Source organism: Mustela erminea, chromosome X (assembly GCF_009829155.1).
Source record: "Mustela erminea isolate mMusErm1 chromosome X, mMusErm1.Pri, whole genome shotgun sequence".
NCBI lineage: Eukaryota > Metazoa > Chordata > Mammalia > Carnivora > Mustelidae > Mustela > Mustela erminea.
This window is the reverse complement of record NC_045635.1, coordinates 82,693,602-82,719,757: the sequence shown is the minus strand read 5'-3', so window position 1 is coordinate 82,719,757 and position 26,156 is coordinate 82,693,602. Positions and strand designations below refer to the sequence as shown.

The 26,156-nt window shown below is 38.4% G+C and overlaps 1 long non-coding RNA gene across 1 annotated transcript in view; it reads left to right on the top strand.

Annotated features, from left to right (window-relative positions):
- The first annotated feature begins 1,990 nt into the window (after positions 1-1,990).
- LOC116583175 overlaps positions 1,991-26,156 on the top strand; it is a 45,330-nt gene continuing 21,164 nt past the window's right edge. Inside the window, exons 1-2 of the long non-coding RNA XR_004282637.1 lie at positions 1,991-2,324; positions 8,450-8,574. This is a non-coding gene — a long non-coding RNA (uncharacterized LOC116583175). The remainder of the gene's footprint in view (positions 2,325-8,449; positions 8,575-26,156) is intronic.

Genomic DNA, 26,156 nt, shown 5'->3' with positions numbered 1-26,156 from the left:
TTATATAGAGTTCTTAATGGAATTCAGTCACATACACAGTCCAGATGGTCTTATCTCAAGGCTGCATCCTTGAAGTGGCATTTAGTGTGGGAATGGTGGGCAGAACATATATCCAAAGTACAGGGTAAGAAGCCTCTGATTGTCCAGGTACAGCTCGTGTTAACATCTTTTTTTTTTTTTTCCTACCAAGAGCAACATAATTCCTTAGGTTAGGGGTTGGATCACTCAGACATTCCCTTGTTTCCTCATGTCATTTAATAAAGATGATACATGAGCAGAGTCATCAGATATGAACATACAACATTCTGTTTTGATAATGGCATAGAGGCCTCCTTGTTAAGCAGTAATAATGTCCCAAGACCATCCTGTTTTGGAGGACAGTTTTTCTTATTACAAATATTTCAGGTTCAACAAAGATAGGTTTGCTGTCTATCATTTAAGTCTTATTGGGTGAATTTAATGAGGGCTTCTATGTGTGCTATAAGGTCCTCCAGGCCAATGGAGGGTATATAGACAAATGATTGTATTGGTAGAAAACAGAATGTGCTCATCCACTGACTGGATCCTACAGAAGCAGAAGAAATCTAAGGTTGAAAAGACAGATATTTAGTAGGAACTTGTATGGGAAGGTCTTCCCCTTCTATAAGAATTAACACTTGTGGCAGGAACCTCAGATGTTAATGTGAGTGCAGCTTTAGGAATTTGACCTGGTTGTACATACCATACATGTTGGCAGGGGGAGGCAGGACTGGCAGGTGTGAAGACATGGACTGGGGGTGGGATCTGCCACAGCAGAATTCCCACCTTTACCACTCTTTTAATGGTGCGTGTTCTGTTACAGGTATATTGTGTTTCAGTAGATCCGGCTTGTACCAGGGCAATGAGATTACAGTGGAGATTGAATAGTTCTCTGTGAACCAGGGGTGCAAAGTAATTTACCCATCTTGGTGGGATGTCCTATTGCAAACTCCAGTAGTTAACACCTTTTCCAGGCATGGTGGGGCATGGTATTCTCAGCAGCATAGCACACTGATCCATGGTAAGAATCTGGGCAATGGGTATCACCTGTGATCCATACCTTTATACACTTTCATGGTGTTGGGTGTCTCAGAGGTGGGTTGATGGGCTATATTCTCAATCCATCCTTTGGTAGGAAGGGAAGTTCTTACCCTGATAATGTGTTCCTTAATGCTGTCTAGTCATATCTGATTCTGTGTACATTTTGGAATATGGCATTCTAGTCAAAGCCCTGGTAACATAACCAGTGTTTCCATTTGTGTCCCATTATAAGGAGAACAGGTTCTCATGGAACTTAGACAAATAACTATTATCATCATGGATGTAAGAATAATCACTAAGAGTTTCTGAATTCTAAAGAGATCAGGTAGGGAGAAAAAGACAAGTGTTTTATCATTATTGAAAAAGTTATATCTTGGTAAATTGCCAATAGCGTAAGAGAAAAGAAGAAAAGTTTATCTTAAATGTGTAAAACACACACAAAGAATGTTTTAAACAGAAAGTCATAAAAATCATAATCATTCTCTAGTCCCATATAATTTTTGATCTTTTCTTAGCAGTTTAGTGAGTTCATCTAATTTTTTTTCCATTAGAGTTCTGTAAATTCTTAGTTCAGTGGAATGATCTTAGTTATCAAAAACCTTTACTTGTCAGATCCTTTTCCATGAATTTCCTTAAAGATAAAGTAGGTTTGCAGGAACACTTTTGTAAAGCATCAGAGTGAAACAACAGCTGTCTGCAAATGACATAAGACTTACAAGTGGCTGTGCATAAAGATCTGATGAGAGTTCATTATAATGCATTTGACAAGAGAATTTGATTATTTCTGTGACATTTTTAAAAATATTTCTTTAAGTAATCTCTACACTCAACGTGGGGCTTGAACTCATGACCCGGAGATCAAGAGTTACATGCTCTTCTGGCTGAGCCAGCCAGGCACCCCACTGTAACATCAGTTCTAAAATAACTAAAATTGTTATAGGAGGAGGTAGTTGAGAGGACGTGACTGCCAGTTGACCCACAAACTGGACCTGGACAATTAGCGGCTCCTAACCTGCTCCCCTATTGTTGGAATGTACATTCTGTTCACCATTCTCACAGTAGGAGCTGTTTTCAAGGATGCAACCTTGAGAGAGCAGTGTGGTAGGAGCTGTTTTCAAGGATGCAGCCTTGAGAGAGCAGTGTGTTGCTGAGTCGATCTGGAAGGAATATGTGAGTGATGCAGTTAACTAAATAAACTTGTAAGGCTCTGATGGTTGGTTGCAGAGATTTACTCATCCTTTGACTGCCCAGGACAAGTCTTACATGTAAGTTCCCTCGCTTATTAAAACTGCTACATACTAGTCTGGAATGGTCTTTTTCTTTGTTCTCTCCTTGTCCTCTGTGTATGGGGCCCATTTGTGTATAAACAGTTGGTCAGCCAGCCAGGAGACTGCAGAAATGGGTCTTGGGAAAGAGGCATCTGTGCGGGTGGGGAGTCCTGAATTGGCCATCAACCTGTGTGCTTGTGTGTGGGAGCAGTTGTATGTTAGATGCTTGATCACTGCTTAAGTACAGAGACTTCTAAAAATGCTTATTATTTTGATGTGCTTGTTTGAGAAACTTTTCACAGTGCATTGCAGCAAAGAAAGGAGACATTCCTTTTATGTTGAGCCGGTCTCTATTATAAGCATTTCAGCCCAATTAGAAGCTGAAGCTCCCAGTTGGAAAGTTGGCAGAAGGGCCAAGGTAGAGAAGGATGTTATTCAGAGTTATCCACTACTCAACTAATTTTGGGGCTAGCAGACAAGGTAGGAGAGCAGAATAAGAAGTTGGAGACCTTTGCATAGCCAGGAGGACACAAACTGCCATGGCTTAAAGTTTGAGTGCCTGTGACAAAGCCTGATTGAGACATTAAGAGGTGGAATCACTGGTAAATTGAGGAGAACAAAGTGGAGAATGTTGTGGTTGAGAATGAAACAGATGAATTTCTAAAATACCAACTGCTATTGAATCTTCCTTCCCCAAAATGTAGTGTATAGTTTCCGTAAGATTATTCATCAAGGGCAAAAACAAATCTTAAAAGTCTTCTCCAATTAATTAATTACAATTTTGTGCATCTGATTTCTTGGGTTTAGTTCATGTGTCAGCCAGTGGTCACATCCTCTCAATGACCTCTAACAGCTCACTGAGCAGAGATTCTGCACGTAATGTAATTCTGCAGTGTGATGTAGCTTGGGAAATTAGGGCTTTAATTGGTTGGTTGGCTGAAATATGGACCAAAAGATGGACCAAAAGATGTGAATTGGAAATGTCCCATCTCCCTTGGTTTAATGTAGAGGAAGGAGTTGAAAGGCTTAGAGAGATTGGACTATTAGAGTGGATTTGTCATTTAAGTTGTACTCATCCATACTGGGAGGGTCCAGAAGACCTACCTTTTACTAATACTATGAGAAATAATTTTGTGAGTGGAGCCCTGGCATCCTCAAAGAGCTCTGTGACTGCTCTTCTCTGGGGGCCAGACCTTATAGTGGGAACCACAGCCACTCAGTTGGAAAAACTAAATGTAATGGGAATAACTGGATCCTGGGGGCCAAGTTTTGGCATTCAAACACCAAAGGGAAGGTGGGTGTGGTTATTGTAATGGGCAGTATAATCGAAACAGCAGATTTTTCTGATTCATGCAGACTTATGGCACTAGCTAGCTATTGTGTTCTGAAAAGTGAGATAAATAGCCTACTAGATTTTTATTTGATCTGTATAAACAGAAAAGTTTTAGGTCACATGAACGAAAGTCTAACTCAAATCCTAAAGCCAAGAATCACAGTTTCTCAATAAATTCCCACACTCGAGATAGTTTGTAGTCCCAGAACTCTTTTTTTTTTTAAAAGATTTTATTTATTTGAAAGAGAGAAGAGAATGAGGGAGGGTAAGCATGAGAGGAGGAAGGTCAGAGGGAGAAGCAGACCTTCTGCTGAGCAGGGAACCTGATGTGGAACTCAATCCCAGGACTCCAGGATCATGACCTGAGCTGAAGACAGTCACTCAACCAAATGAGCCACCCAGGTGCCCAGGCCCACAACTCTTGAAGGAAGGAGAGGCCAGTTCCCTTGAGGAAGGACCCCCGTACACTATTGAGAATTTATACTGTTAATCTGTTGTACAAAAGAACCTACAACCTTTTACTGAGGTAACTGCACATTGAAGACAAGGAAATAATCAGACCTTTCAGGGACTGCTGGACACGGATTTGAACAGACACTAATTCTAGGAGGCCTGAAAGATTTCTGTGGCCCTGCAGTCAGAGTATAGGCTTATGGATATCAGGTGATCAATGGAGTTGTAGCTCAGGTCTATCTCACAGGGAGTCCCATGGGTCCTCAAACCCATTCTGTGATTATTTCCTCAGTTCCTGAATATATAACTGGAATAGAAACACATAACAGCTAGCAGAATCCCAGCTGTTTCCTGATCTATGGAGTGAGGGCTACTATGGTGGGAAAGACTAAGAAGAAGCCATTAGAACTGCTTCTACTTAGGAAAATAAATCAAAAATACTTCAGTAATAAATTTTTAAAAACTCCACATTCCTGGAGGGATTGCAGAGATTAGTGCCACCATGGAAGATTGAAAGATGCAGGAGTGGTGATTTCTACCACATCCCCCTTCAGCTCTTCTATATCTTTGATCTATGAGAAGACAGGTGGAGAATGACAATGGATTATTTTAAGCCTAACTAGGTAGTGGCTCCATTTGCAGGTGCTGTACCAGATGTGGTATCATTGCATGAGCAAATTAAGATTATGTGGTACATGGCATGCAGCTATTGATTTGGTAGATGCACTTTTCCCCCCCATACCTGTCCATAAGATCCACCAGAAGCAGTCTGCTTTCAGCTGGCAAGACCAGCAATGTACCTTCACTGTCTTACTTCAGGGGTAAATCAGCTGTCTAGCTCTATGTTGTGATGTAGTTTGCGGGGAATGTGATTGCCTTTCCCTTTCATAAGATGTCACACTGTTTCATTGTACTGATGACATTATGGTAATTGGACCTAGTGAGTGAGAATTCGCAACTGATCTAAACTTATTGGTGATACAGTTGTGCTCAGAGGGTGGGAAATAGATTGAACTAAAATTCAGGGGTCTTCTGTCTGAAATTTCTAGGGCTCCAGTGGTGTGGGGCACCAATGCTGAGACATCCAAGATGAAGGATAAATTGTATTTGGTCCCTTTTACAACAAAGAAGGGGGCACAGTGCCTAGTGGGCCTCTTTGAATTTTGGAAGGAACATATTCATTTGGGTGTGTTACTCTAGCCTATTTACTGAGTGACCTGGAAAGTTGCTAGTTTTGACTGAAATCTAGAACAAGAGAAGGCTTAGCAGCAGTCCAGTCTACTTAGCAAGGTGTACCGCACTTGGGCCATATGATCCAGAAGATCCAATAGGTGCTTGAAGTGTTAGTGACAGAGATGGTGTTTGAAGACTTTGGTAGACTTCTCTAGGTGAATTGCAGTGTAGTCCTTTAGGATTTTGGAGCAAGACCCCGTCATCATCTGGAAATAGCTCCCCTTTTGAGAAACTGCTCCAACCTGCTACTGGGCCTGAGACTGAACTTGACCATGGGCCACCAAGTTACCACATGACCTTAGTTGCCTTTCATGAACTTGAGTGTTGTCTGACCCAGCAAGCCTTAAAGCTGGGTATGCAAAACAATGCTCCATCATCAAATGGAAGTGGTATATATGTGATCAGGCCCAGATGGGCCCTAAAGACACAAATTACATGAAAAAGTGGCCCAAATTCCCATGGTCCCTACTCCTGCTATACTGCTTTCTTCCTCCCAGCCTGGATCTGTTGCTTCATGCGGTAGTTCCCTACAATCAATTGGCAGGAAGAAAAGACTTGGACCTGGTTTATAGATAGTTCTGCATGGTATGCAGGTACTGCTCAAAAGTGGACAGCTGCAGCACTGTGGCCCCTCTCTGGGACATCCCTGAATGACACTGGTGATGGGAAATCCTTCTAGTGGGCAGAACTTCAGGTAGTACCTCTGATTGTTCACTTATGTTGGAAAGACAAATGACCAGACATGTGATTATATACCAGTTCCTGGGCTGTGGCCAAGGGCTAGGGACTTGGAAAGAACATGATTAAAGAATTGGTGATAAAGAAATTTAGGAGCAAGGCATGTGGATAGACCTGTCTGAATGGGCAAAAGATGTGAAGATATTTATAGCCTGTGTGAATGCTCACCAATGGTTTGGTTACCTCACCAGAGGAAATTTTAATGATCAAGTGGGTAGGATGGCCCATTCTGTGGATACCATTCAACGCTTTTTCCAGCCACTTCTGTCATTTCCAGTGGACTCATGAGCAAAGTGGCTGTGGTGGCAGGATGGTAGTTATACATAGGCTCAGTGACATGGACTTCCACTAACCAAGTCCAGCGTGGCTATGGCTAACAATGAGTATGCAGTCTATCAACAGTAGAGACCAGATCTGAGCCCCTGATATGGTATCATTCCCTGGTATAATCAGCCAGTTACCTGGTGGCAGGTTGATTACCTTGGACTGCTCCCATCATGGAAGGGGCAGCATTTGTCCTTATTGGAAAAGACATACTAGATACAGATTGCCTACCCTGCATGCAGTGCTTCCTCCAAAACTGCCATCTGTGGACTTAAGGAATGCCTTATCCACCATTGTGGTATTTCACAGAGCATTGCCTGCAGATCAAGGAACTCACTTCGCAGGAAAAGAAGTATGACACTGGGCTCATACTTATGGAATTCACTGGTTTTACTATATTCCCTATCTTTTTTTAAAGATCTTTTTAAAAAATATTTTATTTATTTATTTTTGGGGGGAGGGGCAGAGGGAAGAGGGGGAAGCAGGCTTCCCACCAGCAAGGGGCTTGACATGGGGCTCCATCCCAGGGCCCCGGGATCATGACCTGAGCTGAAGGCAGGTGCTTAATGGACTCAGCCACCCAGGCACCCCTATTCCCTATAATCTTGAAGCAGCTTGCTTAATATAACAATGGAATGACCTTTTTAATATTTAGTTATAGTACCAGCTAGGTGGCAATACCTGGCAGGCCCAGGGCAGGGTTCTCCAGAAAACTGTAGATGCTCTGAATAAGTGTCTAGTATATGGTGCTGTTTTTCCAATAGCCAGGATTCACAGGTCCAGGAATCAAGGGGTAGAAATGAAAGTCCACCACTCACTATTATCATAGTGACTGACTACCAAAATTTTTGCTTCCCGTTCTCATGATATTGTGTTCTGCTGGCCTAGAGATTTTGGTGTCAAGAGGGAGGAAAGCTTTTATTGGGAGACAACGATTCCAACAAGCTGAAGGTTAAGACTGCCACCTGGCTACTTTGGGCTCCTCATGCCTCTGAATCAATAGACGAAGAAAGGAGTTATGGCATTGCCTGGGGTGATTGTTTTTGATTATCAAGGGGAAATTGGATTACTACTACACAAGGGAACTTAGGATAAGTATGTCTGGAATACAGTCAGTCTCTTAGGATGTCTCTTAGTATAACCATGCCTTGTGATTAAAGTCAGTGGAAGGCAGAGGATCATAGGGGAAGAGAGAAAAAAATGAAACAAGATGAAACCAGAGAGGGAGACAAACCAGAAGAGACTCTTAATCTCAGGAAACAGGGTTGCTGGAAGGGAGTGGGGTGGGAGAGATGGGGGTGCTGGGAAATGGACACTGGGGAGGGTATGTGCTATGGTGAGCATTGTGAATTGTGTAAGACTGATGAATCACAGACCTGTACCCCTGAAACAAATAATACATTTTATGTTAATTTTAAAAACCCCACAAGTTAAAGAAGGTTACCCAAAGCCCAATATTTAGATACAGTTTGAAATTATGTGAGAAACAACCAGTAAGTCTGGTAAATTTTAATATTTGTTCATAGATATAGTCATTCTATAGTACAAGTATTAAAACATGTATGAAGCTGATAAAAGAATTCAGGATAGAATAGTGGTTACTTCTGGGAAGGAAGGAGAGAGGAAGGGAATGATATCAGAATACACAGGGCTTCATTTTTATATGCAGTTTTTTTTTGGTTAAAGAATGGATTTGAGACAAACAAGGAAATGTTAAAATTTAATAAGGCTATTTGGTGGATGTGTGGGATTTTTTGTTGTATTCTGAATTTTCTTTTTTTTTTTTTTTAATTTGACAGAGATCACAAGTAGGCAGAGGCAGGCAGAGAGAGAAGGAGGAAGCAGGCACCCTGCTGAGCAGAGAGCCCAATGCATGCAGGGCTCTATCCCAGGACCCTGGGATCATGACCTGAGCCAATGGCAGAGGCTTTAACCCACTGAGCCACCCAGGTGCCCCTGAATTCTGAATTTTCTGATTGTATTATATTCTGTATGCATATTGTTGTAAACATTTGTAATAAATATTGTTTCATAAAAACAGGTTAAAAAAAAAAGTGAAGCCAATGGAAAACTACAACAAACCAATCCAGGCAGGACTACTAATGGCCCACACCCTTCAGGAATGAAAGAGTTACCCTGCCTGCTAAAGAACAATGACCAGCTGAGGTAAGTGTTCATTGAAGGCAAAGGGAATACTGAATGGGTATTAGAAGACCTTCTTCTAATATTTATTTATACCGCCTATTTATAGGTGGTATAAATACCACCTACAACCACATGACGAGTTACAGAAATGACTCTAATAGTGATGAATATTTCCTCATTTTGTCATAAACATGTTTGTGTGCATATATACACATAAAGAAGCAAATATCTTTGTTTCTTATTTCATTATCATGAATTGACTTTATATTAGTTTTTAAGTATTGCTAATTTTACATCATAGTATTTAAGTTACAGGATATCAGAAGGGTAAACACCACTCAAGGACTCTACCTCATCTTCTGGAGAAGGGATTAGTACATGTTCAGTTAAATGCAGGAGAGCTGTGTCCTGTTTGGTAGAATTCTGACCTTGTTTATTGTCTTTATTTGGAGATTAAGTATAGTTTAAGGAGATATGTGTTAGTGCCAAATTGACAGGTGGTGAACTTATGTTAGTTTTATGTATCATCATAACAGGGCTACAGGATACTCTGTTGGTAAAACATTATTTCTGGGTGTGTCTATGTGGATGTTTCCAGAGTAATTAACATATGAATTGGTAGACTGAGTAAAGACCACCCTCACTAATGTGGGTGGGCATCATCCAATCCATTGAAGGCCTAAATAGAACAGTCAGAGGAAGGGCAAATTTAATCTTTGCTTCAGTTTTGCTTGAGTTGGAATATCCTTCTTCCCTTGCCCTTCTAGATTGCCACTCCTGGCTCTTGCGCCTTTAGACTCAGACTGGAATTTACACAGGTGGCCCCTCATTTCTCAGCCCCTTGGATTCAGACTGAATTACAGCTTTCCTAGTTCTCCAGCTTGTAAATGGCAGATCTTGGGATTTTTTGGCCTCAATAATCACACGAGCTAATTTGTATAGTAAGTCCCCTCATCTATATAGCTGTATATATATCTATAGCTCTCTATCAATACATCCATCCTATTGGTTCTGTTTCCATGGAGAACCCTGAATAATACAATATGGAATCTAAAATAATCAAATTCATAGCAGAGAATAGAATGGTTGTTGCCAGGGGCTGGGGTGAGGGGGAATGGAGAGATGGGAAAAGAGTACAAAGTTTCAGTTATGTATGATAAGTAAGTCCTAGAGACCTAATGTCTAGCATAATGACTAGTTAGAAATACTATATTATAAACTTGAGATTTGCTAAGAGGTGTTCTCACCACACACAAAAAAGGTAATTACATTAGGTGATGGATATGGTAATTACCTTGATGGTAGTGATCATTTTACAATGTATACATTTATCAAAACATAAAATTGTAGGGATACCTGGGTGGCTTAGTCGTTGGATGGCTGGCTGCCTTTGGCTCAGGTCACCATCCCAGAGTCCTGGGATTGGGCTGCCTGCTCAGCAGGAGGCCTGCTTCTCTCACTCTCCCTCCTGCTCCCCCTACTTGTGTTCCCTCTCTTGCTCTGTCTCTCTCTGTCAAATAAATAAAATCTTAAACAACAACAACAACATCAAATTGTATACCTTAAATATATACAATTTCTATTTGTCAGCTATACCTTATTAAACCCGAAACAAGGATAAAAACATCCAGGTCAGAAGGAAAGAAGTAAAACATTATTTACTTTCAGAAGACATAGTTTTCTATATAAGAAGTCCTAAGGAATCTACACAGAAAAAACTATTAGAACTAATAAATGAGTTTAGAAACATTGCAGGATACAAGATCAATATGAAAATCAGTTGTATTTCTAAATACTAGTAATTAACAATCCAGAAATGAATTAAAGAAAGTAATTTTATTTATAATAGCATCAAAAAGAAGTATTAGGAACAACCAAAGAAAGGCATGACTTTTACACTGAAAATTACAAAACATTATTGGGTGAAATTAAATTAATGGAAATATATTCTATGTTTATAGATTGGAGGGCTTAATATTGTTAAGATGGTAATACTACCCAAAATGATCTTCTGAAAAAAAATTATCTGATTCAATGTAATAGCTATCAAAATTTCAGATGCCTGTTTTCCCCTAACATTGGCAATCTGATTTAAAATTCATATGGAAATTCAAGGAACCTGTTAAGAGCTAAAAGAATCTTGAAAAAGAGCAACAAAGTTGGAGGACTCATTTCCCTGTTTCATAATTTACTACAATGGTACAGTAATCAGAGCAGTGTGATTTTGTCACGAAGATAGTTATATAGATCAGTGGGATATAGTTGAGAGTCCAGAAATAAACCAGTATGTCTTGATTTTCAGTAAAGATGCTAAGACAATCAATGGAAAAAGAACAGTCTTGTTAACAAATCTTTCTGGGAAAACTATACCCGTCCCACACTACATATGTGAATTAACTCAGTTTATCAAAGAACCTGTATGTAAGAACTGGAACTGCAAAATTATTACAAGAAGGCATAGGCGTTTTTGTATTTTTTGGTAAATACCCAGTAGTGCAATAACTAGATTGTAGGATAGTTTTATTTTTGAGGACCCTCTACTTTCTTCCACAGTTGATGCACCAGTTTGCCTTTCTACCAACAGTGCAGGAGGATTCCTTTTTCTCCACCAACAGTGCAGGAGGATTCCTTTTTCTCCACATCCTCGCTGATACTTCTTTCTTGTGGTTTTGAGTTTAGCCATTCTCACAGGTGTGAGCCGATATTTCACTGTAGTTTTAATTTATATTTCTTTGATGGTGAAATAGGTGGTAGAGTTTAAGGAGTGCACTTGTGATGAGCAGTGTGTGTTGTATGGAATTGCTGAATCACTACATTGTACACCTGAAACTAATATAATGCTGTGTGTTAATTATGCTGGAAGTAAAATAAAAACAATTTAAAAAAGTGAGTGTGCATCTTCTTATACTTAGATGAAGTCATGGCTCTTTAGGTATGATATCTAAAGGAAAAACAACAGAAGAAAATATAAACTATGCCTTATCAAAATTAAAAGAAATTCTTTGCTTCAAATGACACTTAATAAAATAAAATTTTATTCATTAAAAATTCATTTTTAATAAAATGAAAAGCAAATCCACAAAAAGAATATATTTGCATCATATATCTGATTAGAATCTAGTATCTAGAATGTGTGAACTCTTTAACATTCATTTAAGAGTTCTTTAAACTCAAAAAGACATACAACTCAGGGCACCTGGGTGGCTTAGTCAGTTAAGTGTCCGACACTGGATTTTGGCTCAGGTCTTGATCTCAGGGTCATGAGTTCAGGCTCTGCATAGGGCTCCATGCCGGGTGTGGAGCCTACAAAAAAAATGGGAGCCTACAATCCAACTTAAAAATGGACAAAGGGTTTGAGTGGACATTTCTCCAAAGAAGATATATGAATGACCAATAAGCAAAAAGATGGTCACCATCATCAGTTGTTAGAGAATACAAGTCAAAAAAACAATGAGATTCCATTTCACACACAGCAGTATGTCTATATTAAAAAAAGATAGGGACTCATGGGTGACTTAGTCAGTTAAGCATCTGACTCTTGATCTCAGCGCTCAGGTCTTGATCTCAGGGTTGTGAGTTCAAGCCCTGTGTTGGGCTCCATGGGCGGGGGCAGCTTGGAGCCTACTTAAAAAAAAAAGACAGACAATAACAAATGATGACACAGTTAAATTGGAATCCTCCCACATTGCTAGTAGGAATGGAAAATGGTGCAGCTGCTATGTGAAACAAAACATTAAAAGGTTAAGCACTGAGTTAACACAGAGGAATTCCACTCCTAGGTTATATACCCAAGAGAACTGAAACAATGTTCACACAAAAAATCATGCACAAATATTCATAGCAGCATTCCTGATAATAGCAAAAAATGTCAATTAATGGGTAAATGTGACATTTCCATACAGTGGAATATTGTTCAGACATTTAAAGCAGTGAAGTACTGATGTATGATATAACATGAATGAACATTAACATTATGCTACATGAAAGAAGCCAGTCACAAAGGACCATATATCTTATAATTTTATTTCTATGAAGTGCCTATAATAGAGAAAAACATGGAAAGTAGATTATTGGCTGCATAGGAATATAGTGGGGAGCATGGTGGGCAGGAGAATACCAGTTGGTATAGACTTTCTTTTAAAGGAGATGAATGTATTTTAAAATTAATTGTAATAATAGTTACACAACTCCGAAAACATACTAATTCACAAATGCACACTTTATGAGTTTGGATTTTATAGTATCTAAATTATATCAATAAAATGTTCCTGTAACAGGAACCCCAGGACCATATCACTTCATTGGTGAATTCTACTAATCACTTAAAGAAATTGATTATATCAATTTTATATAAACTCTTCAAAAAAATAAAGGAACAGTTTCAGCTTTATTCTATGAGACCAGTATTACCTTGATGCCAAAAGTTCCCAAACACTTAACAAAAATATAAAACTACAGAACAATATTCCTTATGAATATATATGTAAAAATACACATCAAAACAGTTCTCTTGTATTCCTAGTTTACTACGACTCTAAAAAATAGCTTTACTGAAATTCACATATAGGTGTTAAGTTTTCTCAAGAACTGATACTATTTTTTCCTTTAGCCTGTTAATATAATGAATCACATTGATATTTAAATATTGAACAAACCTTACATAGTTGGAAGAAACTGGTCCTGGTATATAATTATTTTTATACATTTTTGGGTTCAGTTTGTTATTTTGTTGGGTAAATTTTTTGTGTATGTAGTATAACCACACAATGGAATAATATGAATATTAATAATATGAATAATATTCAGCCACAGAAAGTAGTGCTGTATTGATACATGCTACATGGCTGAAGCTTAAAAACATTGTGTTAAGCAAAACAAGCCAGTCTTAAAAGATCATGCTTTCATACCATTCAATTCATATAAAATATCCAGGATAGAGAAATCTATAGTCACAGAAGATTAGTGGTGGCTTAAGGTTTGGAAAGATGAGGGTAATTAAATTGTTCCTTTTAGAGGTGATGAAAATGTTCTAAAATTGACTGTGGTGCTACTTGCCCATATCTGTAAATACAGTAAAAATACAAAACAAAACCTACTGAGTTGTACACTTTAAATGTGTAAATTGTGTGGCATGTGAATTATAATTCATAAATCTGTTTTAAAAAAGAATGAACAACAACAACAACAAAAAAGAATGAACAGACTACTGGATAGTGTCATCAGCAAGAGAGCAGAATAGGAAGCCCCAGAACCTCCTTCCTCCACACAAACACCACCTTAACTACAAGACACGGACCAGTTGCCTTTGTAAGAAATCAAGACACCAGTTAAGAGGTTCCAGCACTCCAGGTGCGCAAGAAGCCCACTGCTTCAAAGCCGGGTAGAAAAATTTGTAGTACTCGCTCACTAGAGACCCGCTCCCCAGCACAGTACGCATGATTGAGAGAAAACTCCTAACCCCCTACTTTTCCCTTTGGAGGGAAAGAGGAGAGTAGAAAACATGTGCAGTATTCTGACTTTTGGGGGTGTTCCCTGAGAGACTGCTTTTACCTTGCCTTAACTCTAAAATGGTTTCAGTTTGGAAGTATTTGAGAACAAGGAAAATTAACATGGACCAAAGTCTGCAGACACTAGATGGTGCTCCAGTACTGTGGCTTAGTATAATATTAAAGAGCTCGCCCTATCGCAAACAGACACCAGAGGGAGCTTGCGAATAGACATTGTCAAATCTCTTAAATTAGGAATTTACATACAAGCCCGGAGAGAATGTATTCCCAGAAAAAGCTTTAGGGGTTTACTGAATCTGTAGCTGAGTGATTGGAGAAAGTCTTCACTATACAAAACCAGACCGCTAAAACTGGGAGAGTTGGCTGATTTTTCAAATACCAAAGACCCAGTAGAACATGACAAGGTATACAAAGAAACAGGGAAACATGGCTCAAAGGAACAAATTAAATATCCTGAAGCCATTCCTAGAATAATAAAGATATATGAATTACCGGGCAACGGATTCAAAATACTGCCATAATATGAATTCTCAATGAATTAAAAGACAGTGCAGACAAAATCAGGGAGGAAATTCATGAGTAAATTAGAATATCAAGAAAAAGTTAGAAATTATAAAGAAGAAACATAAAATTCCGGAACTGAAGAATGCAATTACTGAACTGAAAAAGTCACTAGAGAGGTTCAACAGTAGACTTGACCAGTCAGAAGAATCAATGAATTCAAAGACTTCAAAATTACCAAGATAGAGGAGGAAAAAAAGAATGAAAAAACTGAATGGAGTTTACGAAACACTATCAAGGAGAACAACATATGCATTTGGAAGTTTCAGAAGGAGAAGAAAGAGAAAAAGGGACAGAGAATCTATTTGAAGAACTAGTGACTGAAAATTCTCCAAATCTGAAGAGAAATGAACACATGAATTCAAGAACCTCATAAAACTCCAACTAGGATAAGTATAAGGAGATATACACCAAGACACATTTAAGCAAACTGTCAAAGTTCACAGACAAAAAGAATAATTGAAAGCAGCAACGACAACTTGTAATATACAAGTGAACTTCTATTAAAATTATTAGTGGATTTCTCAGCAGAAACTTTGCAGGCTAGAAGGAAGTGGGGTGGCATATTCAATTCAAAGAAAAAAAACCCTGCTATCTTAGAACACTATTTCCAGCAAAACTGACCTTCAGAAAAAATAAAGAAGAAATTGGGATTTTGTTAGATAAAAGCTGAGGGAATTTATTACCACTACATCTGCCCTACAAGAAATACTGAAGGGATTCCTTCAAGTTGAGGTTAAATAATGATAAACAACAACACAAAACCATAAGAAAATATAAAACTCCCTGGTAAATATAAGGGTGCCTGGGTGGCACCCTGCTTCTCCCTCTCCCACTCCTCCTCCTTGTGTTCCCTCTCTCTCTGTCAAATAAATAAATAACATCTTAAAAAAATAAAGGTAAATATATACAGAAATAATCATAATATTCTAAGTACACACATCATTTTAAAAACTAGTAAGCAATTTTTAAAAAAGCATAAAAAGTAGTTATACATCTATGTTAATGGATACATGGTATAAAAGGGTAATTTGTGTAATAAATAACATGAATTTGAGGGGACAGAGATTTAAAGAATTAGTGTTGCTTTGTGTGATTGGATTTAATTTGTTTTTGGTTTAAAATAGATTGTTATTACTTTAAGATGTTTCATGTAATTGTAATAATAATAACAAAATATCTATAGACTATACACAAGATAAATGAGAAGGGACTCAAAACATGTTATGACAAAAATTCAACAAACATAAATAGACAACAAGAAAAGAGGGACAAAATACTACAAGACATACAGAAAAATGAACAAAGTGGCAATCATTTTTCACTATCAGTAATTACTTTAAATGTAAATTAATTGAACACCTCAGTTAAAGGACATGGATTGGCTGAATGGATGACAACAAAGTCTAACCAGATGCCGTCTACAAGACATTCATGTTAGACTAAAAATGAAAGGATGGGAAAGATATTCCATGGAAACAGGAATATAAAGAGAATAGGGATGGCCATACTTATATTAGACAAAATAAACTTTGAGACAATAATTGTTAAGAGACAAAAAAGGATATTAAATATAAAAGGGTCAGTTATCCAGGAGGATATAATGATTATATATATGTGCATCTAATATCAGAGCTTCCAAATATATGAAGGAAACACTGACAAAATCAAAAGGAGAAGCAATAACAATAGATTTATATACCTCAATATCAGTTATTGGTAGAAAAACCAGACAGAAGATCAGTAAAGAAGCAGAGGACTGGACCAACACTGTAGACCACATAGACCTAACAGATGTATATAGAACATTTCATTTAACAGCAGCAGAATATTTATTATTCTCAACATAAACATAAACATTCAGATTACATCACAAAACAGTTCTTAACAAATTTAAGAAGATTGGATTCATACAAAGAATCTTTGACCCTAATAGAATGAAATCAGAGATCAAAAGCAAGAAACAAGAAAATCTACAAAAGTGGGAGGGAGGAGTCAAGATGGCGGAGAAGTAGCAGGCTGAAACTACTTCAGCTAGCAGGAGATCAGCTAGATAGCTTATCTAAAGATTGCAAACACCTACAAATCCAACGGCAGATTGAAGAGAAGAAGAACAACAATTCTAGAACAGAAAATCAACCACTTTCTGAAAGGTAGGACTGGCAGAGTAGTGAATCCAAAGCGACGGGAAGATAGACCCCGGGGAGAGGGGCCGGCTCCCGGCAAGCGGCGGAGCAATGGAGCACAAAATCAGGACTTTTAAAAGTCTGTTCCGCTGAGGGACATCGCTCCAGAGGCTAAACCGGGGTGAAGCCCGCATAGGGTCAGCGTGGCCTCAGGTCCCGCAGGGTCACAGAAGGATCGGGGGTGTCTGAGTGTCACAGAGCTTACAGGTATTAGAACGGGGAAGCCGGCTACAGAGACACAGCTGTGTGAGCTCCCAGCTTGGGGTTACCTTGAACGGGGCCGCAGGCTCGGTGAGCTTGGAGTGCGGCCAGAGACCACGGAAACGGGAGTAACTGGGCGTGGTTCTCTGAGGGGGCACTGAAGAGTGGGGCCCCGGGATCTCGGCTCCTCCAGGCCAGAGACCAGGAGGCCGCCATTTTTATTCCCGTCCTCCGGAACTCTACGGAAAGCGCTCAGGGAACAAAAGCTCCGGAAAGCAAACCTGAGAGGCTTACTCAGCCCAGCCCCTGGTAAGGGCGGTGCAATTCTGCCTGGGGCAAACACGCTTGAGAATCACTACACCAGGCCCCTCCCCCAGAAGATCAACAAGAAATCCAGCCAGGACCAAGTTCACCTACGAAGGAGTGCAGTTTCAATACCAAGGAGAGCAGCGGAATTCCAGAGGAGAAAGCAAAGCATGGAACTCACGGCTTTCTCCCTGTGATTCTTTAGTCTTGCAGTTAATTTATGTTTTTTTCTTTTTCAATTTTTTTTCTTCTTCTGCTAATTTTTTTTAGCTTCTACACTTTTCTTTTTTAAAGTTTTTTTAACTAGTTTATCTACTATATATATATTTTTCTTTTTTATACTTTTTATTTATTCATTTTCTTTTTTTAATTGTTTCTTTGCTTTGCTTTTTTTTTTCTTTCCTTCTGAACCTCTTTTAATCCCCTTTCTCCCCCCTCATGATTTGGGATCTCTTCTGATTTGGTTAAAGCATATTTTCCTGGGGTTGTTGCCACCCTTTGAGTATTTTACTTGCTCCTTCATATACTCTTATCTGGACAAAATGACAAGGTGGAAAAATTCACCACAAAAAAATGAACAAGAGGCAGTACCATAGGCTAGGGACCTAATCAATACGGACATTGGTAATATGTCAGATCTAGAGTTCAGAATGACGATTCTCAAGGTTCTAGCCGGGCTCAAAAAAGGCATGGAAGTTATTGGAGAAACCCTCTCAGGAGATATAAAAGCCCTTTCTGGAGAAATAAAAGAACTAAAATCTAACCAAGTTGAAATAAAAAAAGCTATTAATGAGGTACAATCAAAAATGGAGGCTCTCGCTGCTAGGATAAATGAGGCAGAAGAAAGAATTAGCGATATAGAAGACCAAGTGACAGAGAATAAAGAAGCTGAGCAAAAGAGGGACAAACAGCTACTGGATCACGAGGGGAGAATTCGAGAGATAAGTGACACCATAAGACGAACCAACATTAGAATAATTGGGATTCCAGAAGAAGAAGAAAGAGAGAGGGGAGCAGAAGGTATACTGGAGAGAATTATTGGAGAGAATTTCCCCAATATGGCAAGGGGAACAAGCATCAAAATCCAGGAGGTGCAGAGAACCCCTCTCAAAATCAATAAGAATAGGTCTACACCCCGTCACCTAATAGTAAAATTTACAAGTCTTAGTGAGAAAGAGAAAATCCTGAAAGCAGCCTGGGAAAAGAAGTCTGTAACATACAATGGTAACAATATTAAATTGGCAGCAGACTTATCCACAGAGACCTGGCAGGCCAGAAAGAGCTGGCATGATATATTCAGAGCACTAAACGAGAAGAATATGCAGCCAAGAATACTATATCCAGCTAGTCTATCATTGAAAATAGAAGGAGAGATTAAAAGCTTCCAGGACAAACAAAAACTGAAAGAATTTTCAAACACCAAACCAGCTCTACAGGAAATATTGAAAGGGGTCCTCTAAGCAAAGAGAGAGCCTAAAAGTAGTAGATCAGAAAGGAACAGAGACAATATACAGTAACAGTCACTTTAGAGGCAATGCGATGGCACTAAATTCATATCTCTCAATAGTTACCCTGAATGTGAATGGGCTAAATGCCCCAATCAAAAGACACAGAGTATCAGAATGGATAAAAAAACAAAACCCATCTATATGTTGCCTACAAGAAACTCATTTTAAACCCAAAGACACCTCCAGATTTAAAGTGAGGGGGTGGAAAAGAATTTACCCTGCTAATGGACATCAGAAGAAAGCAGGAGTGGCAATACTTATATCAGATCAATTAGATTTTAAGCCAAAGACTATAATAAGAGATGAGGAAGGACACTATATTATACTCAAAGGACCTGTCCAACAAGAAGATCTAACAATTTTAAATATCTGTGCCCCCAACCTGGGAGCAGCCAACTATATAAACCAATTAATAACAAAATCAAAGAAACACATCAACAATAATACAATAATAGTAGGGGACTTTAATACTCCCCTCACTGAAGTGGACAGATCGTCCAAACAAAAGATCAACAAGGAAATAAAGGCCTTAAATGACACACTGGATAAGATAGACATCACAGATATATTCAGAACATTTCATCCCAAAGCAACAGAATACACATTCTTCTCTAGTGCACATGGAACATTCTCCAGAATAAGTCACATCTTGGGTCCTAAATCAGGTCTCAACCAGTATCAAAAGATTGGGATCATTCCCTGCATATTTTCAGACCACAGTGCTCTGAAGCTAGAACTCAATCACAAGAGGAAATTTGGAAAGAACCCAAATACATGGAGACTAAACAGCATCCTTCTAAAGAATGAATGGGTCAACCAGGAAATTAAAGAAGAATTGAAAAAATTCATGGAAACAAATGACAATGAAAACACAACGGTTCAAAATCTGTGGGACACAACAAAGGCAGTCCTGAGAGGAAAATACATAGCGGTACAAGCCTTTCTCAAGAAACAAGAAAGTTCTCAGAAACACAACCTAACCCTACACTTAAAGGAGCTGGAGAAAGAACAAGAAAGAAACCCTACACCCAGCAGAAGAAGAGAAATCATAAAGATCAGAGCAGAAATCAATGAAATAGAAACCAAAAAAACAATAGAACAAATCAACGAAACTAGGAGCTGGTTCTTTGAAAGAATTAATAAGATTGATAAACCCCTTGCCAGACTTATCAAAAAGAAAAGAGAAAGGACCCAAATAAATAAAATCATGAATGAAAGAGGAGAGATCACAGCTAACACCAAAGAAATACAGACCATTATAAGAACATACTATGAGCAACCCTACGCCGACAAATTTGACAATCTGGAAGAAATGGATGCATTCCTAGAGACATATAAACTTCCTCAACGGAACCAGGAAGAAATAGAAAGCCTGAACAGGCCCATAACCAGTAAGGAGATTGAAACAGTCATCAAAAATCTCCAAACAAATAAAAGCCCAGGGCCAGACGGCTTCCCGGGAGAATTCTACCGAACATTTAAAGAAGAACTAATTCCTATTCTCCTGAAACTGTTTGAAAAAATAGAAATGGAAGGAAAACTTCCAAACTCATTTTATGAGGCCAGCATCACCTTGATCCCAAAACCAGACAAGGATCCCATCAAAAAAGAGAGCTATAGACCAATATCCTTGATGAACACAGATGCGAAAATTCTCACCAAAATACTAGCCAATAGGATTCAACAGTACATTAAAAGGATTATTCACCATGACCAAGTGGGATTTATTCCAGGGCACAAGGTTGGTTCAACATCCACAAATCAATCGATGTGATACAACATATCAATAAAAGAAAGAACAAGAACCATATGATACTCTCAATAGATGCTGAAAAAGCATTTGACAAAGTACAGCATCCCTTCCTGATCAAAAGTCTTCAAAGTGTAGGGATAGAGGGCACATACCTCAATATTATCAAAGCCATCTATGAAAAACCCACCGCAAATATCATTCTCAATGGAGAAAAACTGAGAGCTTTTCCGCTAAGCTCAGAAACATGGCAGGGATGTTCGCTATCACCACTGCTATTCAACATTGTACTAGAAGTCCTAGCCTCAGCAATCAGACAACAAAAGGAAATTTGAGGCATCCAAATCAGCAAAGAAGAAGTCAAACTATCACTCTTTGCAGATGATATGATACTATATGTGGAAAACCCAAAAGACTCCACTCCAAATCTTCTAGAACTTATACAGGAATTCAGTAAAGTGTCAGGACATAAAATCAATGCACAGAAATCACCTGCATTTTTCTACACCAACAACAAGACAGAAGAAAGAGAAATTAAGGAGTCAATCCCATTTACAATTGCACCCAAAACCATAAGATACCTAGGAATAAACCTAACCAAAGAGGCAAAGAATCTATACTCAGAAAACTATAAAGAACTCATGAAAGAAATTGAGGAAGACACAAAAAAATGGAAAAATGTTCCATGGTCCTGGATTGGAAGAATAAATATTGTGAAAATGTCTATGCTACCTAAAGCAATCTACACATTTAATGCAATTCCTATCAAAGTACCATCCATCTTTTTCAAAGAAATGGAACAAATAATTCTAAAATTTATATGGAACCAGAAAAGACCTCGAATAGCCAAAGGGATATTGAAAAAGAAAGCCAAAGTTGGTGGCATCACAATTCCGGACTTCAAGCTCTATTACAAAGCTGTCATCATCAAGACAGCATGGTACTGGCACAAAAACAGACACATAGATCAATGGAACAGAATAGAGAGCCCAGAAATAGACCCTCAACTCTATGGTCAACTAATCTTCGACAAAGCAGGAAAGAATGTCCAATGGAAAAAAGACAGTTTCTTCAACAAATGGTGTTGGGAAAATTGGACAGCCACATGCAGAAAAATGAAATTGGACCATTTACTTACACCACACAAGAAAGTAGACTCAAAATGGATGAAGGAACTCAATGTGAGAAAGGAATCCATCAAAATCCTTGAGGAGAACACAAGCAGCAAGCTCTTCGACCTCAGCCGCAGCAACATCGTCGTAGGAACATCGCCAAAGGCAAGGGAAGCAAGGGAAAAAATGAACTATGGGATTTTATCAAGATCAAAAGCTTTTGCACAGCAAAGGAAACAGTTAACAAAACCAAAAGACAACTGACAGAATGGGAGAAGATATTTGCAAACGACATATCAGATAAAGGTCTAGTGTCCAAAATCTATAAATAGCTTAGCAAACTCAACACCCAAAGAACAAATAATCCAATCAAGAAATGGGCAGAGGACATGAACAGACATTTCTGCAAAGAAGACCTCCAGATGGCCAACAGACACATGAAAAAGTGCTCCATATCATTCGGTATCAGGGAAATACAAATTAAAACCACAATGAGATATCACCTCACACCAGTCAGAATGGCTAAAATTAACAAATCAGGAAATGACAGATGCTGGCGAGGATATGGAGAAAGGGGAACCCTCCTACACTGTTGGTGGGAATGCAAGCTGGTGCAACCACTCTGGAAAACAGCATGGACGTTCCTCAAAATGTTGAAAATAGAACTACCCTATGACCCAGCAATTGCACTACTGGGTATTTACCCTAAAGATACAAACGTAGTGATCTGAAGGGGCATGTGCACCCGAATGTTTATAGCAGCAATGTCCACAATAGCCAAACTATGGAAAGAACCTAGATGTCCATCAACAGATGAATGGATAAAGAAGAGGTGGTATATATACACAGTGGAATACTATGCAGCCATCAAAAGAAATGAAATCTTGCCATTTGCAATGATGTGGATGAAACTAGAGGGTATCATGCTTAGTGAAATAAGTCAAGCGGAGAAAGACAACTATCACATGATCTCCCTGATATGAGGAAGTGGAGATGCAACAGGGGGTGTTAAGGGGGTAGGAGAAGAATAAATGAAACAAGATGGGATTGGGAGGGAGACAAACCATAAGAGACTCTTAATCTCACAAAACAAACTGAGGGTTGCTGGGGGGAGGGGGGTTGGGAGAAGGGGGTGGGATTATGGACATTGGGGAGGGTATGTGCTATGGTGAGTGCTGTGAAGTGTGTAAACCTGGTGATTCACATACCTGTACCCCAGGGGATAAAAATATATTACGTGTTTATAAAAAATAAGAGATTATTAAAAAAAAAAGAAAATCTATAAAAGTGTAGAAGTTAAGCTATTCACTCTTAAATAACCAAAGAAGAAATTACAATAAAATTTAAAAAGTTATCTGAGACAAATGAAAACAAAATCATGAAATAACAGAACTTACTGGATTCAGAGTGACATCTGCAAAATGGCAGATTAGAAGTTTTATACTATCTTCCCCTTCTTCAGAACATCAATTTTCACAATCTTCTACAGATGAGAGTTCCTTCACAGAAGCCCAGGATTCCAGTGGAGTTCTAGCATATCGCTGGAGCAAAAATAATGAGATTGAACATTTTGTAAATGGTAAGAGGAAAAGGTTTTCTACACTTAAGTAACCCTTCTTTTAAGGCGGCATAAGCTCAGTGCTAAGAGAGACCCTCTCCACCTATGGTTTCTTCCATGGGGAAAGTAAGAGTTTCAGTGAGTGACAAGAATCCTCAGCTATGTGATCTAAGTGAAACAGATAGAAGAAACATGCCTGATGGAGTATTTAAAGCAATGACCATAAGGATACTCACTGGACTTGAGAAAAAAGAGAGTCAGAACACTCTCCCATGAGTGAGAGCCTTAACATAGAGGTAAGGAATAACATTGCAGAGACAAAGGGCTCAATAAATGAAATGAGAAATATGCTCAATGGAATGAACAGCAAGCTGGCAAAAGCAGAGGGATAAATTAATGTCCTAGAGGACAGAGTAATGGAAAGTAATCAAGCTTAACAAAAGAGAGAAAAAGGAATTAGGTAAAATGAGAGCACACTTAGGAAACTCAGTAACTCCTTCAAACATAGTATTATTCGTATTATAGGAGAGAAAAAGGGGCAGAAAATTTATTTGAAGTACTAATAGCTGAAAACTTCCTAATCTGGGGAAGGAAAAAGACAATCCAGATCCAGGAGGCACAGAGAACCCCTATCAAAATCAACAAAAGCAGAGGTGTACCAAGACACATTATACTTAAATTGGCAACATATATTGATAAAGAAAACATTGTAAAAAAAAACACCAAGACAAAAGAGGTCCTTAACTGACAAAGGAAAATCTATAAGGCTATCAGGGGATTTATCCACACAATCTTTCTAAGCCGGAAGAGAGTGGCATGATATATTCAAAGTGCTAAATGGAAAAATCTGCCGCCAAGTGTACTCTATCCAGCAAGTCTATCATTCAGAATAGAAGGAGAGATAAAGAGTTTCCCAAACAAAAACTAAAGGAGTTTGTGACCACTATAACCAGCCCTGCAAGAAATATTCAAGGAAATTCTCAAGAGTGACAAAGACAAGAAAGGACCAGAGAAAACCTCCAGAAACAAGGACAAAGTAAATAAAAAATGGTAATAAAGACATATCTATCAATAATTACTTTGAACATAAATGGACTAAATGCTCCAATGAAAGGCCATAGGGTGTCAGAATGGATGAAAACAAGACCCATCTATATGCTTCCTATAAGAGACTCATTTAAGACCTAAAGACACCTACAGATTGAGTGAGGGGGTGGAGAACCATTTATAACACAAATGACTGCCAAAATACTGCTGGAGTAGCAATACTTATATTGGACAAACTAGACTTTTAAAACAAAGACTAACAAAAGACAAAGATGGTGCTATATAATCATAAAAGGACAATCGAACAAGAAGATATAAGACTTGTAAATATTTATGGACCCAGGGCACCTGGGTGGCTCAGTGGGTTAAGCTGCTGCCTTTGGCTCAGGTTGTGATCTCAGGGTTCTGGGATTGAGCCCCGCATCAGGCTCTTTGCTCAGCGGGGAGCCTGCTTCCCTCTCTCTCTCTACCTGCCTCTCTGCCTACTTGTGATCTCTGTCTGTCAAATAAATAAATAAAATCTTTAAACAAAAATATTTATGAACCCAACATGGGAGCACCCAAATATATAAAGCAATTAGTAACAAACATAAAGGAACTCATTGATAATAATGCAATAATAATAGAAGACTTTAACACCCCATCACATCAATGAACAGATCATCTAAACAAAAAATCAACAAAGAAACAATGGTTTTGAATGACAAACTGGACTAGAGGGACCTAACAGAGATATTCAAAACATTCCATCCTCAAACAGCAGAATACACGTTCTTTTCAAGTACACATGGAGCATTCTGCAAAATAGATCACATATTAGGTCACAAAAGAGGTTTCAAAAAAATAAAAAAGACTGAAGTCATACCATGCACCTTTTCAGACCACAACACTATGAAACAAAGTCAATGACAAGAAAAAAAATCTGCATACATATATGGAGGTTAAACAATGTTCTACTAAACAATGAATGGGTCAACCAGGAAATAAAAGAAGAAATAAAGAAGTACATGGACAAATAAAAATGACAACACGAAACAGTCCAAAATGTTTTGGATGCAGCAAATGTGGTCTTAAGAGGGAAGTATATAGCAATACAGGCCTAACTCAAGAAACAAGAAAAATCTCAAATAAGCAACCTAACTATACACCTAAAGAAGCTTGAAAAAGAAAAACAAATGAAAGCCAGCAGAAGGAAGGAAATAATAAAGATTAGAGCAGAAACAAATGATATAGAAACAAAGAAAACAATGGAACAGATCAAGGAAACCAGAAGCTGGTTCCTTGAAAAAAATGATAAAATTGATAAACCTCTAGCCAGATGTATGAAAAAGAAATGATAAAGAAATAAAATCACAGATGAGAGAGGAGAAAAAACAACCCAAACCAGAGAAACACAACAATTATAAGAGAATATTACGAAAAACTAGAGGCGAAAAATTGGACAACCTAGAAGAAATGGACAAATTCCTAGAAATGTATAAGCTACCAAAACGGAAACAGGAAGAAATAGAAAACTCTAACGGACTGATAACCTACAAATAAATTGAATCAGTAATTTTAAAAACCCCAACAAACAGAAGTCCAGGACCAGATGGCTTAACAGGTAAATTCTACCAAACATTTAAAGAAGAGTTAATACCAAAACTGAATCAGGAAAAAATAGAAAACCTGAACAGACCCATAATCAGCAAGGAAAATGAAGCAATAATAAAAAATCTCCCAATAAGATTCCAGGGCAAGATGGCTTCCCAGGGGGAATTCTACCAAACATTTAAAGAACTAATACCTATTCTTCTGAAGCTGTTTCAAAAAATATAAAGGGAAGGAAAACTTCCAAACTTGTGCTATGAGGCTGGTATTACCTTGA